At 41.1% G+C, this 17,299-nt stretch overlaps 1 pseudogene; it reads left to right on the forward strand.

Moving 5' to 3' along the window:
- Positions 1 to 4,967: 4,967 nt before the first annotated feature.
- Positions 4,968 to 8,539, forward strand: LOC129398797 (peptidyl-prolyl cis-trans isomerase NIMA-interacting 4-like; annotated as a pseudogene).
- The last annotated feature ends 8,760 nt before the right edge of the window (positions 8,540 to 17,299 follow it).

Consider the following 17,299-nt stretch of genomic DNA (forward strand, 5'->3'; position numbering starts at 1 on the left):
AGCTAGTAGTGTTCAAGGTGCCTCTAGGGGTACACCTGGCAGTTCCCAGGGGCCATGTTCTGTCCAATGAATGAAGCTCAGACCTCTTGCACATAAGTCAGGTGGTACAACTCTCCGAGCTCTCTCGGGGGCTCTTAAGTAATCCATTCTTAGACTATTGGTGACTGTCAACATGGCCAAGTCAGCCTCTATACTTCTGTGTCTGGATAAACTGGGTAAACCCTTCCCTGTGGAGTGGTACAATCCAGTGATCACTGTCCTCAAAATGTTCTCTTTGCAAGTTGTTTCCACTTTGCTGTTTACTCCCTACCACAAAATGTCTCAACTGATGCCCTGACTTAATGATTAGTAGGGGCGGGGGCTGGGGGGTGCTGGATAGGTAGTTCAAAGGGTTAGTTTGCATACTTTGCAAGTAGGAAGCTTGGAAGCAAACCCCAGCATGCATGATCCCTGAACACCTCCAGGACAACCAGGGAATAGGCTCTGAATACCACCAGGTGTGACCCCCTCCCCAAATACTAAGATAATTTGAATAACAATTATAATAAATTAAAAGAAGAAGACAGCTTGGCTGTCTTCTCCAGGGCCCCTCGGAGGCAGTGGGCTCCAGCTTCCCTTCCCGTTCCGAGCAGAGATCCTGTGGCCTAAGACACCCAGAGCCTTAGCCACAGCCATGCTCAAGGCCCCTCTCCACATGTTTGGACGAGCCTCACGCATGAAGGTACCGGCAGAGAAACCCAGGTGTGTGGGACCCGGGGCTGAGACCTCCAAGCCTGTTCAGATCAGGACTGGGCCTCTTCCACCCAGATTTCCCATTTTCCAGTAGCTAGGCAGTCACACCCAGGGACTGCCCCTGGCACAGTGTAATCCCACCAACATCCAGAGACTTAAAACCAAGCTCCCGGAAGCAAGCCGCTGCTATGCGGCTTCGTGACATCTTATAGCCTATTTCTCCCTCTGGGAGAACCTGGCAAGCTACTGAGAGTTTCCTGCCCACATAGGAAAACCTTACAAACTCCCTGCGGTGTATTCATATGCCAAAACCAATAACAATGCTGGGTCTCAATCCCCTGACCCTGAAAAAGCCTCCAATGCGGCATGGCATAGTTGGGAAAGACAAGTAAAGAGAGGTTTCTAAAATATCAGGGCTAGGACGAATAGAGATGTTACTAAGACTGCTCGAGAAATTTGACAATCAACAGGATGATGATGATGATGATGATGATGAATAAATTAAAAACTGGAAGAACTAATACATTTTCTAATCTTCTCAGCTCAAACATCATAAACCAGAAATTACAGTTTGAACTCAAAATATTTCTTCCCTTCTTTCTCTGCCTTCAGATCTCAGCTCAGACATCACTTTCTTAAAAAATATTTCCTGAACAACCTCCTTAAAGTTAATCTTCCCCCCGTATTTCACTCTTCTATTATATTGTAAGTGGGTATACACTCATCTTTATTCCTATCCCCACAGATCTCAGAACATCCATTAGAATGTAAGAGGATATAGACTCATTTTTACTCCTATGCCAACAATTCCCAGAACAATGCTTAGCATATAACAGGCAGAAATAAATGCTGGCTGAATGAGCAAATGGTTGCTTATTTGCTATTTCTGAGATTAGAAACCTTGTCTATTTTGTTCACTTCCAAATCTAATCATGTCTAACTCTGCTCACACATAGTAAATGTTAAATATATAGCTGAATCAATGTGTTTTTTAAAAAGATTTTTTAATGAGGGAGAGAAATAAGGATAAGGAAGAGCTGAAAAATATTCAGAAATCTAAAGAAAATAAGCATCATATTCTAATTCACTATATTTAAGGGCACATCATCTAGTAAAGGGCCATGAATGCCTACTAAAAATCATATCATAACATAAAAAACACTTATGAATAGCTTTAGAACACTTTATCTTTACAAAATTTATGCCTTTGATCTGAAATGCAAAGGAACAAGTAGGAGGTAATCAGTAATAATCATCCACTTTAGTGATTCATAATCAGTGACAAGATAACTACTTCTTACATCTACCTACTTGAGTCATGCAAATAAGCATTTATACCATCTATATAATGCAAAAGTTAGACCAAAAGACCAAATTAAGTCTTGTTAAAGTCCTGAAGTAGAAGTTTTCAACCCAATTGAACACAGTTTTAATGTCTTCTAGATTAGTACCAGGAATTAACTATTGATTTTTAAATATACAGGCATTAAAATTCAATTTAAAAATGACTACGTACCAAATGTGTGCAAAGTATGTTAGAGTTTGGGGGATACAAAGGTAGGCAATTCATGAATAGTTAAATAAATGAGTAGCTATATTATGAAAGTAATCAATGATAAAAATATATAGAAAGCAGCCCAAAAGTAGAAGAAATTAATTATAAAGTAATAAAAAATAGTAAACAAGGACTGAAGATATAACTGAGAAGTGTGGTGCATATGGCAGCCATGTGTGAAGCTCCAAGTTTAATCTTAGGTTCTCACGCCCCCCACCTTTCACCTCTATTGGGTGTAACCCTAGTGACCCTAAGTACTACCAATCCTGAACTCAACAGCATCAGCACCAGCTACAAGCCCCCAGGGTGTCCTCTACAAACAAATAAAAAGAAGAAGCACCATGTTGGAACTTGCCATGAGACATGAACAGGGGGGGTAGATCCTGTAGTAGGTGGGGCCCTTGTCTTTCACGTATTTGATAGTGGTTTGATACTTGACACCACCAGGAGTGATGACTGAGTAAAGAATAAGTAGGAATAAGCCCTGGATACTGCCGGGGTGACCCTCAAAACCAAAATTAATTAACTTATTAATTAATTCATTAAAGTAGCATTTCCTCTCTAACAGTTCTTAACCAGACAAATATTTAAGGCAGTGCATTGCTAAACTATAAGCAATCACTGAAAGGATGGACAATAAACAAAAGCCTTATGGAAACAGAACACACATGGTCAATCCCTCATAAATAAATGAACTTCCCATGAGGCAACAGAAAGGAAGCCTGACATGATTTTTGAAAAATTAAACAGAGAACTTCAAGAATTAGGAATGAGAGATGCAAGTCTCTAGTAGCTAAACTATTTCCATTACCTGACTCTTTGTTTTTGAAGCACAAAATAAAAAGTCACAGTTAGTAAACAACTAATTATATATTGAACCACACGTTTTATCCTACATAGCAATTAATGTTCACATTTATCGAGTCCTCTCGCACTCTCAAAATAAAACATAAATCTCCAGCTCATAACACAAAAATACATAATCAAACTCTTAATGATCATGCAAGCTAAAGAACAGGTGTATTATTAACAGGTGTTAATAATCACCTAAGCTGAAGAGCAAGTTTAAGAAAATTAATATGTGTGTATATTTACACGTGTACTTACAAGACATATGCTATTTGCCTTGATTCTATGAAGGCCCAAAGTCACATTTTTTAAATAATGTACCATTTTTCTATTTGTCTATTTTTAATTGAGAATTTAATATATATATATATACAGGTATAAAGAAAAAAGGTGATAGAGACAAATGATATAACCAAGATGGCGATAGAGAAGGTTGTTTGCTTTGCTCCTAGGAGGAAGAAATAGCAACTCACCAGGAATGAGACCAATGAGAAAAACCCACCACACAGTGACAAAGTGATGCGGTGACGTAAAGATGAAGCCAGATTGCATTAGAAAGTTTTCCAAGGACATCCCAGCACCCTTGTGGATAGAGAATTCAAATAGTTAAAATGAAGAAAGACAAAGAGATGAAGGAAGAGATGAAGACAGAAGGTAGGTAAAGGATGTGCGTGGAGGGAGTCTCCGTTGGGAAGGAAACTGCAGAGCTGCCAGCCCAGCCTAGTTCTGTGGAGGGTAGTGCAGACAGCCTGGAGATATGTGGTATCTGCCGAGGAGAAGCCTCAACTGGAATAGCTCCTGTGCTCCACCCAGGATGGGGTTCCCAACAAGAACGACACCTGAAAGCACTCTAGACCAAAGCTTTCTCAAAATTTTCACTATCCATGATTCCCTTTTCATCTGAGAAATAGAACACAGGCAAAACACTGCCAAAGACACATCATATGTATTATGAAGTTAGTCTGGAATAATTTTTGGTCATTGCTCATTCATAGACTATATATTTTTCAACCCCCATTCAGCTATGTGACCCACAGCTTAGGTAACGAGGCTCTAGACTACACTTCTCCTTACCTCCTACTTTTCCATGGGATTTGTATGATGCTTTCAAGGGCACTGACAAGATGTACAACTGAATCTCATATCTGGGATCCCAGGGGTGAGAGTCAAAGGTGGCACCACACACATCAGATTCCCCCACCGAATTTCATAACACTGACTCAGTGGCTGCCCCCAATCCTCCTCCCCACCTCACTGACATAGCAACTGATAACAATAGCAGCCTAAATACTGTCAGAAGCCTGCTTAAACCAAAATATAAAATAAAAAATAGCCATCACACCACCTCTTGTAAAAGTGAACCATCCCAGCTCTACCTTGCTGACCCAGATGGCCAAAAAATATTTTAAAGGATGGGGGGAGATTTAAAGTGGTAAAATGAGCAGAGAGAAAAATATAATTACTGAAGTTGAGACCTCAATATAACATCACATCATAAGACAAGCAGGATAACTATCTAGAAAACAAATGCAAAGTCATGGGAGAGTCTCCATATTGGATAGAGAATTCAAAGAGTTAAAATGAAGAAACACAAAGAGATGAAGAAAATACTCAGAGAAGCAACTAAGAGAATGCAATTAAAGGAAAATTCAATAAAAGGAAACCAACCAATTCAAAAATAGAGCTATCAGAAGACAGAAATAAAAGCTTGAAGTTAAAAGCTAGTAGATTCAGAATGCGAAGATTTCAGTACGCAACCTCAAAAAGCTCCAGAAACAAGACAGACATAGTGAAAAAACAAATCACTGAGTCTAGACATTAGAACATATAAATGACTCAAGCAGTGGAAGATAAACAAGATGGGAAAAATAATGAAGAGATAGGGCAAGAATTTTCTGACTCCATTAGGAAAGATAATGGAACTATAATGGATATTTCAGAAAAGGTAGAGAGAAAAAAGGGAGCAGTGAGCTTATTTCGAGAAATGATATCTGGGCCAGACAGAGTAGTACAGTGAAAAAAGTATTTGCTCTTGTTTGCAGGTGGCTGTCCCAGGTTCAATCCCTAGCATCAAGTATGTTCCCCCAAGCCTTCCAGGAGTGATCCTTGAGTAGTCCTGAAAATAGTCAAGTGGGGTCAAGAAACAAAACAAAAAGAGAAATGATATCTGGAAATTTCTAAAAACTGGAGAAGAAACTAAAGACACAAGTCGATGAAACTAAGAGATTATCTGGTTGTCTAAACACCAAGATACACAGTTAGTCAGCTCTAAAGAGTCCAAGACAGAAGAATAATAAAGAAGGTAATTTTACAAGGCTCTCATCAGAATTTGTAGTAGAAATCCTATGAATCAGGAGAGAGTGCAATGACATACTCAAAATATGCAAAGAAAAAACTGCCAACCAAGAATACTATGGCCTGAAAATATCTCTTTCAGATATGAATACTAAGAATTTACCAAAGTAATTTAAACTGGAGGGGTATGCTTTGCTATCCCTAGGTTTTCCTTATAATAAATACTGAAGGAAACTCTCTCATATAAATTATTATTATTATTATTATTATTTGCTTTTTGGGTCACATCTGATAATGCACAGGGGTCACTCCTGGCTTTGCACTCAGGAATCACCCCTGGTGGTGCTCAGGGGACCATATGGGATGCTGGGAATCAAACCTGGGTCGGCCATGTGCAAGGCAAACGCCTACCCGCTGTGCTATCGCTCCAACCCTCTCTCATATAAATTATTAAAAAGAAAGTTCACAAACACTGAACAAAGCTATACATAGAGCCAGAAAACAAAAACGTAGTTACAGAAAGCCCTCACTAAATATTTATTAATTAAATTCATAAATCAAAAGGTAACAACAGGGGCTGGGCCAATAGCACAGCGGGTAGGGCGTTTGCCTTGCACGTGGCCAACCCGGGTTCGAATCCCAGCATCCCATATGGTCCCCTGAGCACCTCCAGGGGTAATTCCTGAGTGCAAAGCCAGGAGTAACCCCTGTGAATCGTCAGGCGATATAGATTTTCAACATAGCTATATAGATTTTAAAATAATATCCAACTATATGGTATTTGCAAGAGACTCACATAAGCTATAAAACTAGCATAGGCCTGTAAGGGATATCAACTGGTACTCCACATCAATAGAAAAAAATTTAAAGTAGAAACAACTTTAGTTACATAAATGACTGGAAACAATTCATTGTTGACAAGAGCACGGAGAAAAAGAAACTAATGCTTTGATATATTTGGTGAGGATGTAAATTGGTGCATCCTCAATAGGAAACAGTATGAATTCCTTTAAAAACTAAACATATAAATGGAATTTGATCTAGTAATACCACTCTTCAGTATAATACCACTTCTCACTCCTTATATTTTTCATCAGAAAAAGATAAAAAAATCATTTAAAAAGATATTTCCACCCACTGCTCATCTAGCACATACAAATGCTAGGACATGAGAATAACCTAAATGCCCAAACACAGAGAATTGTATATAAAAAAAAGTTGTTATGTATATATTACATGTAATACTCTGCTAGCATCAAAAATTATGAAATTGTGCTGCTCAGAACATGCTAAATGAAATAAGTCAGAAAGTAAAAGATGATTGATAGATGGTTATCATATGTTATATATCATATGTGATTATCATCATATTGAAGATCAACGGGATGACAAGTGATACAAGTGATTATCATAGAATATCACAGGCCTGTGATAACATGAATAGTTCAATATTTCATGTCTGGAATATAAACACCAAACTAACAAATCACAGCAAAAATGATTTTAGACTCCATATAAAGTATTTTGTCATGGGGAAGAGGAAAAGGGGCAGAAATAGTAGTGCAAAGGAAATCTATCTGATCAAGGGAATGGCAGTAGAGTTTGGTATTGAGGCTAGTGAAGCTTAGACACATATAAAGACATGAACCTGCAATATTTAATATTTACAATATTTATTGTAATATTGGAAACTGATATGTTTAATTTAAATCAATAAAATACTTGCTATGTGTCCTCTAATGGCTGTCACACACCCTTATCCATCTGTCAAACCTGAAGTATGTAAAAATACCTGGGCTGGAGGACAGATGACTGGTTAAAGAAACTTTGGTACATCTACACAATGGAATACTATGCAGCTGTCAGAAAGGATGAAGTCATGAACTTTGCATATAAGTGGTTCAACATGGAAAGTATCATGCTAAGTGAAATGAGTCATAAAGAAAGAGACAGACACAGAAAAATTGCACTCATTTGCGGAATATAAAACAACAGAATGGGAGACTAACACCCAAGAATAGTAGCAATAAGTACCAGAAGGCCTGCTCCATGGCTTGGAAGCTGACCTCACATGCTGGGGGAGAGGGCAGCTCAGAGAGAGAAGGGAATACCAAATAAAGTGTAGTGGAGGATCAACTCAGGATGGGAGAGGCGGGTTGAAAGTAGACTATAGATTGAACACGACAGCCACCCAGTATCTCCATTGCAAACCATAACACCCAAAAGGAGAGAGAGAACAATAAGGAATTCCCTGTCATGGGGCGGCGGGGGGGAGGGAAACAGCATGGGGGGGAGGAAGGGACACTGGGGCCATCGATGGAGGAGAATGGGCACTGGTGGAGGGATGGGTACTCAAGTATTATATAACTGTAACACAGACACGAAACTCTGTAACCGCACCCTCACGGTGACTCATTAATAAAAATAAATAAATAAATAAATAATTTTTAAAAATAATTAAATAAGTATTCATGTATCTATACTGATATGCATGAATGAATAAACAAGTGAATATGGAAGCAAAAAAAATACCTGGGCTGAACTCTAATGTGAATTACAGACTGTGGAAGATAACAATATTTGGCTCCTCCACAGATGTCTGTGGACTCTGTCGCACCTTAGCCAGGTATGTGCACATACTAAGACCATAAAAGCTGCCACTGAAGCCTGGCAAAAGCAGTTAAGAATTCCTTGGCAAGTTTCAGCCAAAAGGACAAAGGACAAAACAGCTCTGGAAGTGGTAAGAGGGGAGCAATCTTTGGGAGTGACAGTGCTGACAAAAAGACTCAGGTCCTGAAAGTGGTGGCAGTGCAGTCAAGGTTCACCAAATTCTATACTTAAAATGTGCAAAAATTGTGTATGTCATAGAAAAGTTCAAATCTGGAATGCAATTCAATGAAGTGATCACACAATGTCGGGAAGAGAAAGCCAGTCAAGGAGGCAACTTTGGGGCGGGGGATGTGATCACTTCCAGAAGCATCACTTGCCTTGCCTGTTGAGTGGGCTGGATAAGCCCGGATTTACAGACCATTTGGTTATTGTATCATCATGGTTGAAGGGAGAAAATGTCTGAAAGGTTGGAAAATAAAAATCTGCAATTCTGACTAGCTTTGCAACAAAAATGTGAGTAACACATTAAGCTCTGGTGAACTTTCCAACTCGAATGTGCAAGCACCTCAGCTAGAAGTGTGCAGTTTTCAGTGACCAGGAGGGCAACTGAAAGTGTTAGTTTTAGTCCCCCAGGTCAGGTGTGCAAGCACCACAAGCCAATATGTGATCCCTAGTGAGCACTACAGAACAAGCATGAGTACGAGCCTTGGTCATCACAACAACAACAACAACAACGTGACAGGAAGTTAAGGTTGAGGGTTAATGAAATAGAATATGTCCAGCTATCTGTATCGCTATTTTGATGAGCCATAACCAATAATTTGTTCCCTATCATTGGAATAAACCTGTTTTGTATTGCTGGGGGTAGGGAAGTCTACTTTTATATTCCCATACATGTATTCTTCATATGACACATGTTATTAATATTTAATATTATGGGAATAAAAATTATTTGTTAGGGGGCCAGGGAAATAGGGCCAGTGGGGTGACTATACACTCTGCATGCAGAAGCTTGGTTCAAACACGAGCACTGAAAGCTGCCTTCCCACCTCACACCACTTCTCCCGTTCTAAGCCCAACACCACTAGAAGTGACCCCGAGTATATAGTGTCAGGAATAATTCCAGAGCACTGCCAGATACAACTTAAAACAAAAGCTTTTAAAAAATTATTTGCTTAAAAGAAATGTGTGAACCTAAAGACCACTATCTTTTCCTATAAAATTTCTCCATTTTTTAAAGTGGCATGGTCCCATTTGACCCAGCACTCCTGGGAATATACCCCTGGGGCACCAAAATACATAGCAGTAACACTATCTGCACTCCTATGTTCATTGCAGCACTATTCACCATAGCCAGAATCTGGAAACAACCTGAGTTCCCAAGAGCAGATGAATTGATAAAGAAACTATGGTACACCTACACAATGGAATACTATGCAGCTGTTAGGAAAAATGAAGTCATAATATTTGTCTATAAATGCATGGACATGGAGAGTATCACAGTGAGTGAAATTAGAGGATATGCAGATATATAATGACTGCATTCATTAGTGGTATATAAAATATATATAGTAAAGGACTGATATCCATGACCAGGGAAAACAGGGGCTAGGAGGATTGGTCAATGGTTGGAATCTACAAGTATGCATGGGGCAGAGAGTAAGTAAGATAAAGAGACCAGTGTGACAATAACAGCTGGGAATGGTCACATTGGGCAAAATTTGAGTGTTAAACATAGGTAAAAGGATATTCTTGACAACCTTTCAGTATCAATTTTGCAAGCTACAATGCCAAAAAAAAGAGGGAAGGGAGGGGAAGGGAAGGGAGGGGAAGGGAAGGGAAGGGAGGGGAGGGGAGGGGAGGGGAGGGGAGGGGAGGGGAGGGGAGGGGAGGGGAAGGAAAGGGAAGGGAAGGGAAGGGAAGGGCAGGGAAGGGCAGGGCAGGGCAGGGCAGGGCAGGGCAGGGCAGGGCAGGGCAGGGCAGGGCAGGGCAGGGCAGGGCAGGGCCTGCCATAGAGGCAGAGAGGGGATAGGGGTTGGGAAGGAGCTTAGGGACACTGGTACTGGGAAAATTATACTGGTGGGGGGATGGGTGTTGGAACTGTATAACTGAAACCTAATCATGAACAGCTTTGTAAAGGTCTATTTCACAGTGATTCAATAATAAAATAAAATAAAAGTGGCATAGTGAGAACTCCAAATACTTTGCCATCAGATCACAACTTTATTATTTTTTTAATTGAATCACCATGAGATACAGTTATAAGCTTTCATGTTTGAGTTATAATCATACAATGATCAAACTCTCATCCCTCCACCAGTGCACATTACCCACCACCAATGTCCCCAGTATACCCCCCCCTTTCCAACCCTCCCCCTGCCTCCATGGCAGACAATTTCCCCCATACTCTCTCTCTACTTTGGGACATGATGGTTTCCAATGCAGATACAGAGAGGTTATCATGTTTAGTCCTTTATCTACTTTCAGCACACATCTCCCATCCCGAATGATTCCTCCAGCCATCATTGTCTTAGTGATCTCTTCTCTACTCCAGCTGCCTTCTTCCCCAGTTTATGAGACAGGCTTCCAACTATGGGGCAGTATTCCTGGCCCTTATGTCTACTGTCCTTGGGAATCAGTCTCATATTATGGGATTTTATATTCCACAAATGAGTGCAGTCATTCTACGTCTGTACCTCTTTTTCTGACTTATTTCACTTAGCATAATACTCTCCATGTCTATCCACTTAAAAGCAAATTTCATGACTTCATCTCTCCTAACAGCTCATAGTATTCCATTGTGTAGATGTACCAATGTTTCTTTAACCAGTTGTTTGTTCTCAGGCACTCGGGTTGTTTCCAGATTTTGGCTACTGTGAACAGCGCTGCAATGAACTTATAGGTACAGATGTCATTTCTACTGTGCTTTTTTGCACCCTCAGGATATATTCCCAGAAGTGGTATTGTGAGGTCATATGGAAACTCAATGTCTAGTTTTTGAAGGAATGTCCATATTGTCAGATCACAACTTTAGATCCCAGTACAAACTGATATGATTTGTAATCTTTCTCTGTAAAATGAAATAATTAATACACATCAGAAGTACTTCCTGGGCTGATAAAATCACCATGTGAAGAAACTTCGCACATAGTCATCGAAGGTGAAGGATAATAGGTTACAGTTTGAGTCACCCAAGAACCTGCTCAAATTAATAAGGAACATTTTTTTTTAGTCAGAAATCACAAATCAAACTTTTTGCTGAAGGGAAACAAGTGCAATACGTGAGTGAAGCATGAAGCAGGTTTGGAGCCTTGTAACTAAGAGCAAAGCATCAAAGTGGGCAACCACGTCCTGGCTTTCATGCTGGCAACTGGACAATCCACCTGGCCTGGTCCTTTCATGTAGCTAGAACTGTGGGAATTTATATATAATATACTCATTTGAAAGCTTTCATAAGTAATTCAATTTTTAATAGATTTTTTCAAATTGAATCACTATGAGATAGACCCTTACAAAACTGTTCATGATTAGGTTTCAGTCATACAGGGTTACAATAGCCATCTCTCCACCAGTGCACATTTCCCAGCACCAGTGTCACCAGTTTCTCCACCCCCACCTCTCCTCACCCCTTCTGTCTCTACAGCAGACAATTTTCTTCTCTTTCTCTCTCTCTCTCTCTCTCTCTCTCTCTCTCTCTCTCTCTCTCTCTCTCTCTCTCTCTCTCTTCTCCCCCCTTTGGGCATTGTAGTTTGCACTACAGATACTGAAAGGTTGTCATGTATATCATTTTACCTACTTTCAACACTCAGTTCTTGTACAGCATGATCATTTCCAACTATTATCATCATATTGGTCCCTTCTCTATCTTACCTACCCTCCGTCTCCCACACGCTTGTGATAGATTCCAACCATTGACCAAGCCCCCTGGCCCCTCTTTTCCCTGGATACTAGTCTCATACTATTTTTTCTTATGCCACAAAAAATTCAATTACTTTAAAGTTGGAGGCCTGGTGGGATGGGGAAGGATGACACTGGGGAAAATGGTGGAGGGTGTGGTACTGGAAAGTTTTACGCATGAAACCCTACCACCCTATCAATAATAGTTTATAAAGCACAGTACCTAAAATTAAAAAAAATGTTTTAAAGTACTGAACTGACCCCAAACAATATCTGAAGCCACAGTCAACAGTTATGCTATCAGCCTTTGTGGTTTCATGTTCTTTGCCAAGAAATGCTGATAAAGAAATCTACCCACAGGCCAGAGTCAACCTCAAACACTAGGAAAAGGGAATAAGGAAAATTAGCAATCCTCTGACTGTTTACTATACACCAAGTGCCTACTGTACTTTAAGTTTTGCTGTTACATCATTTAATGTCCATAAACTCCTTTCAGGAATACATTATAGTAACCCCTACTTTCGGAAGACTGAGGAAGATTAGAGAATGCTATTTGGTCATAACGCTAGTAAAAAGTAAAGTCAAAAAAGAAACCAAGGTTATGATAGAAATTTTTTTCAGTATGGCTAATGCACATTCAAAGGAAAATCCTTTTGAATTTGAAGTTTCTAACTCCCCACTAATTTCTGTGAATTATAGTTTGAAAACTTTTGGCAATCTTCTGTTATAGAACTATGGATGACTGAGTGTATATCCTACTATCAAGGAAAGAGAGCAATCATTAGCTATAATTCTTCAAACTATCAATTAAGGAAAGAATTAATAATTCTCATTTGTTAGTGATTTTTGTTGTTAGAAGAGGTTAGAAATGGTTTAGAGTACTGACACCACATAAATTATTACATGATTAAAAACTTTGTACAAAACAATATAATTTCTATTTATGGACACTATATCAGCGCTTGCAAATGTGTAATTGTTTATAAAATTATTGTGGCAACTAATGAACCTTCAACTATCCTGAATTTGACACATAAAAGTTATTTTTCAGGAAGCATCATGTGATAGTGGAGTCTATAAAGATACTTTTGAAAAAAAGGAAGTGCAGGAGGACTCTATGCCTCCCAAATCCCTAGTAGATTAAGTGGTATTCAAGATCACCAACTTGAGTCTTTTCTTTTGCACTTGTTTTTCTTCCCAACAATAACAATAAAAAGGGACTAAGACAAATGATAGTAATTTTTCATATGCTAGACACCACATCAATGCATTCATCATTAACAATTGATCTTGAAACTTTGCCATTATATAACAATTATTTTTTATAATACAAAAAATCAATATGGTATGAATAACACACATTCTAATTTATCTCTCAGAAGCTTGGCATTAAGGCTCTGGCAAATCCAGAAAACTTTAGGTCAAGTTTATCACCTACCTTTAGGAAAGCTGGAAAATATTGCATAATAATGCTCAGATTTCAACACAAAAAGTGGGTGCAGCTGTGATCCTTGGGTCTGTAAGATGCAGCTAAAAAGTCCTAGTGTTACAGGGATAAGAATCCAGGACCTGGGGGAAGTGAAGAGTAGAACTTAGAAACTCACCCTCACAACCAAGCATGGCAAGTTTGCGTATTCACTCAACAAGCACAGAACACAGAATTCACTTCTGCCAGCATATATTTCTAAAGTTATTTCGTTCAATGAGAAACATAAAAAAAAATTTTGAGCCTGTAAGAGTCCCCATGCATTCATCAAGAAAACTGCAAAAGAAAAAAAAAAATCCACGAGGATGTTTTTGGTTTTCAAAAAAAAAAAATTTTTTTTTGGTCTTAAAATTGTAGTGCCATCGTAAGGACTTGGACATTACTAGGGCATGATTTGTGTCCAATTACAACCCTAACAATAATAATGATGATTGTTATTAGATTTAATATGTGCTATTATTATTATTATTATATTATGATTATAAAAGTGTTTTCATTTCTGCTAGGAAAATGGGAGCAAGGTTCAAACACAACCCAACAGGGTTGCTGGGGAATGAGTTGACCACTTTCCTGCAAGCATCTCCCATTGTTTCAGTTAGGGTAAGGTTTTCATCTTGTCCCTGATCTTGCGGGGGACTCCGGTCTGCCACATACACACACACCTGGGTTCGATCCGGGGCATCCCATATGGTCCCCAGACCCCGCCAAGAGTGATTCCTGAGCACAACCAGGTGTGACTCCAAAAGCCAATGAAAGACAAAAAGAGACTTTATAGGTGCGTGGGTGGGGAGGGACGATGGCAGGGAACCCCCCGGCTGCGCCCACCTGTTTCTGGAACATCAACCTAGAACCCGACCAGCACCCCAGTGCCCCCGGGGGCCGCGGCCGCAGGTTCCCCCGGCTCCCCGGGCTCCCCTCACCTGCCCCGGCACGTTCTCCAGCTCCGTGGCCCGGAGCGGGCGGTTGTCGCTGGGGCTCCCGGAGTCCGGGCCGCGCGCCCCACACGCCCCCGCGGCCGCCGAGAAGGCGGCGCCGCCTCCAGCGCAGCGCGGGCAGCGCTCTGCCCCGCGGCTAAAGGTCTGCGCCGGGGCAGCGGGCGGGGCGGGCGGGGCCGGCGGCGCCCCCTGTCGGCGATCTAGGGAACAGCCTCCCCCGGCCCCGGGGGACCGTCCCTCGGAGGCCGCGCGGTCGGCGCCCCGCGGGCAGCGTTTCTCGGGATGCCGAACGCTTGCCGCTTCCTGGAGCAAATTGTTCATGCAACGGGCGGGTTCTCCTTCCAGAACTACTCGGGGAATTCTCGTGGCCGGCAGGTAACGGATGCTGAAAGTCTAAGCTTGCAGCGCTTCCAGCCCCCAGAGGAGCTGTGACTAAGGAGGGCGCCCCCAGATCTGCCCTAGCTTTGGGGGAGCTGGGCGCAGGCTGATCCGCTGCCTTCTCTTGGACCCTGCCTGTGAATTCCCAGTTCTCTGAACCGATACCGACAAGGGAGAGGAACCTTGACCTCCGTGTCCTCTGAAAACAAGAGAGATGCACGGTCTGGGTGCTGGCCAGTGAGCTCACCGACCCCAGGACACTGTTGCTTGAGCAAAGTCAAGAGGTGACGATTGCAATGCCATAGCGTCTCTTACACCTCTAAAAGGAGCGGCCGTTGATGACGTCGTCTAAATGAGAAAAATTCAGAAGCATTCAGACGCTATATTCGTGCATATAAATGAATGGCAAATTAGGCTGCTTTGAAGAGATGCCGACCAAAAAGTTTTCAACATGCTCTAAAATTTCCTCATGAGAGATCTTTAAAACCTAGAAAGGCAAAATTGAGAAGCGGGACACTTTTTCTCTTGGGAAGTGTATGGACACGCTAGCATTATATTAAATAGATTTAAAATCATGCTTTAAATCGATTATCTGGCCTTGAATCAGAAACCCCAAGTGGTAGAGGACATGCCTGACATGTAGGTGGCCCTAGCTGAATCCCTCACACTATCAGGAGTGGCCTCTATAAAAATCAAATCAATAAACAATATAGCAAACACATTATTCAACATAGTCTTCTTCTTTCTGCCATACCTGAGAAATTTCAAGTTAATAAAAATTAACCAAGTGATCACATACCAGATTAAATAGATCAATAGTAACAGTATGTTTCATTTGTTCTGATAGATAACATTTCAAAAATCAAAATTTCTAATAGTCCCTGAGTATAGGACAAGACTTTCTTTTTGAAAAACAAATATGAATATATTTATTATTTTAAAAATTATTTTATTGAATCATCATGAGATAGAGCATTACAAAGCTGTTCACGATTGGGTTTCAGTCATACAATGTTCCAACACTCATCCCTCCACTAGTGTAATTTTCCCAGCACCAGTGTCCCCAGTTTCCCTCCCACCTCCCCCCACCCCCATCCCTGCCTACCTCTCTATGGCAGGCACCTCTCTTCTCTCTCTCTCTCTCTCTCTCTCTCTCTTTCTCTCTCTCTCTCTCTCTCTCTCTCTCTCTCTCTCTCTCTCTCTCTCTCTCTCTCTCTCTCTCTCTCTCTCTCTCTCTCTCTCTCTCTCTCTCTCTCCCCCCTCCATTTTAGGCATTATGGTTTGCAATGCAGATGCTGGAAGTTTGTCATGTATATCCCTTTATCTACTTTCAACATTCAGTTCTAGTACAAGATTTCCTAGTGAGTAAGGAAGTCAAGTCTCCCCCCAAGAAGGTGGCTGTCCTGATGCATAACAGCTGTAGTGTGTCCTTGGGAGAAATGTGGTTTCCTGTTCATCTTGCAGCTGGCTAGACCAGCCTGATGAATAGTCAGATTTTTACTCCGACTGTTATTTTTTCCCTTTCTCAAAAGGAACTGATTAGATAGACCAAATACCACTTGATAACATATATAAGAACTTAACATGAAGTCGTAAAAATATGAAAGAAAAAAATTTCAGTAAATAATTTTCAACTATTGTTAGCTTATAGGCAAGTGCATTATTAGACCCTTGAGTCATATCATGCACAAAATAAATAACATAAGAATTATAAAGTTAAGGACACCTGGGCAGGCTCGGGCCGGGGCCGGAGCTCGGGCTCCGGCCGAGATTTGACCCGGGTGCCCATACCTCTGCACAGCCGTGGGAATGCCGAAAGAGCAGGAACCAGAGGCAGCTATAAGACTTGGGGTTCCGGCGAGTGCTTGCAACCCTGTATGCGGACTGTGAACTAAGCTTTTGCCCCACGCCAGCTAACGGAGGAAATATCCTTCTCCCTTGGTCTCTCCTCCCTCCTGGGGGAGAAGGCGTGGTGTCCGACATTTTACAGGTCTTTTGAGCAGGTATGAACTTTGTGGCACGGAAAAAAAAAAAATGTGTGCTTTGAACTTGAAACCGGGACACCTGGGCAGGCTCGGGCCGGGGCCGGAGCTCGGGCTCCGGCCGAGATTCGACCCTGGTGGCCATGCCTCTGCACAGCCGCGGGAATGCCGAACGAGCAGGAACCAGAGGCAGCTATAAGATTTGGGGTTCCAGACAGTGTTTACAACCATGTATCCAGACTGTGAACTAAGCTTTTGCTCCATGCTGCTCCAGGAAGGGAAATGATTCAATTTCCAACTTTAATCTCCCTGGATTTAATTACTAAAATACAGAAATTGTAAACCGCGCGGCCGCTACCATGGCCGTGTGACTTTTTAATCTCTTCATTCTCATCAGTGGAAAACTCAGTATCAAATATTTCCTTGTCAATAGGGCTGTATTCTTGGGGGATAAATTCCAGCAAAAATAGTGAGTCTGTGTTGAAACTCCAACAACAACAGTGAGTTTTGTGTTGAAATATGGAATGTAATCAAGGTAAAGAGAAGAGTGAAATTTATCAGTTACCCAGGCGGGGGGTGG

Source organism: Sorex araneus, chromosome 9 (assembly GCF_027595985.1).
Source record: "Sorex araneus isolate mSorAra2 chromosome 9, mSorAra2.pri, whole genome shotgun sequence".
Lineage (NCBI taxonomy): Eukaryota > Metazoa > Chordata > Mammalia > Eulipotyphla > Soricidae > Sorex > Sorex araneus.